The following is a 1,864-nucleotide window of genomic DNA, read 5'->3' as shown; positions in this document are numbered from 1 at the left end:
AGGGCCCAAGGATGAGGCCCAATCAGAAAGAGAGCCAGGAAAAAAAAAAGAAAGAAGAAAAAAAAAGAAAGAGGAAAGAAAGAAAGAAAGAAAGAAAGAAAGAAAGAAAGGAAGGAAGGAAGGAAGGAAGGAAGGAAGGAAGGAAGGAAGGAAGGAAGGAAGGAAGGAAGGAAGAAAGAAAGAAAGAAAGAAAAAAGAAAGAGAGCCAGGAGCGCTATGGCAGAAGAGGTGAGGTCAGAGGAAGTGTCAGGGGCAGGCCGAATCTCTGGGGCACTCCAAGGCCCCCAGCAGGCCACCTGGACCCTGTCATGGCACCCCAGCCAGTGGGTGCTCTAAGCCAGGCTGGAGCCCCTTTTATCCCCCCTCTCGACCCCAGCATCCAGGCCTCACAGGGCTGCTGAGTCACCCTGAGCTCCCTCTGGGCCCATTGAGCAGCTGGGGCTAGTGTTTTTCTCTGGTCTCAGGGCAAGAGAACACCCTGATGAAGGCCAGTGTCCTGATTGCACCCACCCTGGGCAGCTGCAAGAGATCAGGGGCTCCCTCTGCAGGAGCAGAGGAGACAGCTTACAGGTCATTTATAATTTTGACATGACCTTGAGCAGGTTTGCATGTAATGGAAAATGAACTTCTTTCAACATTCTAGATAGCAGCAAGATCACCAGTGAGCAGTCTTGGAATGAGCTCAAAAGGCTCCCTCACCGGTATTACCCAGTTGAGAATCACCCACACTGGACCATCATAGAGAAGTTACTTCCTATGGTGGATTGCTCAACCAAAGCACATGATCTCCCATGCCAGCAAAAATTCAGAAGTTTCAGATAGTCTAGGTAGTTAGAGAGCCCAATGAAATGCTTAGGAAGGGATGTGAGACGTTCTTCAATACCCGCTACCAAAATAACATTCCCCTTTTCATCTTTTCTGGAGGCATTGGTGATATCCTGGAGGAGATCATCCAACAGATGAGTGTTCCACCCCATCATCCACAATGTATCTAATTACATGGACTTTGAGAAAGAAAGTTTCCTACAGGGATTCAAGGGCCAGCTCATATGCACACACAACAGAACAGCTCTATTTGTGAGAACTCCTGGTACTTCCAGCAGCTTCAGAGCAAAACCAATATCCTCCGGCTAGGAGACTCCATGGGGGACCTCATTATGGCTGATGAAGTTCCAGGTTTGGAGAGCATTCTTAAGATTGGCTTCTTAAAAAAAAAAAAAAAAAAAAGATTGGCTTCTTAAATGACAGGGTGGAAGAGTGGTGGGAGTGCAACACAGACTCCTATGACATTGGATGTGGTCAACAGGCCACACTGTGGGTATTGGTTCATGACAGGGGGCTCCTGAGTGTGCAGGCATGGGGCTAGGGGCTCAGGGCTGCAGCTCGTGGAGAAGAGGGAAACTTACCTAGAAGCCACCCTGCTGGGAGCACTGTTCCATTCTGTGTGTACAAAGAAGAGTACAGGGTGGGACACTTGCAGAGCCCATGTTCCTCCCTCTTTTCATAGCACCTTCTGCTGTATTCTCCAGAAGCAAGTGGGAGTCCCTACCAGGTAGGAGCACCAATTAGATGAACACAGGACCTATGATGATAGCATTTTAGAGGCCAACTGGTCTAGGGATTCTTTTTTCACCAAATGTTTAAACATGGGAAGCTGTTCTTCAAACAAATCTAATGTATGAAACAGATCAAAATTTTAAAACAAAACAAAACAAAACAAAACAAAAATGAGGCTAGAAGATTCTGTCTGAAATTTGGTCAAAGAGAGTCCTTGTCAACAATTACAACTCAATGTCAAGAAGACAACTAGATTCTAAAAAGAAAGATCTGAATGAAAATTTAACAAAAGTTAGTAAAAAAAAAA

General features: G+C 45.9%; 1 pseudogene; it reads left to right on the top strand.

Moving 5' to 3' along the window:
• Positions 1-216: 216 nt before the first annotated feature.
• LOC144313282 (7-methylguanosine phosphate-specific 5'-nucleotidase pseudogene) lies at positions 217-1,366 on the top strand (annotated as a pseudogene).
• Positions 1,367-1,864: the final 498 nt, after the last annotated feature.

The sequence above is a fragment of the Canis aureus genome, chromosome 5 (assembly GCF_053574225.1).
Source record: "Canis aureus isolate CA01 chromosome 5, VMU_Caureus_v.1.0, whole genome shotgun sequence".
Classification (NCBI taxonomy): domain Eukaryota; kingdom Metazoa; phylum Chordata; class Mammalia; order Carnivora; family Canidae; genus Canis; species Canis aureus.
The sequence above is the reverse complement of the archived record's forward strand: the minus strand, read 5'-3'. Positions and strand labels throughout refer to the sequence as shown.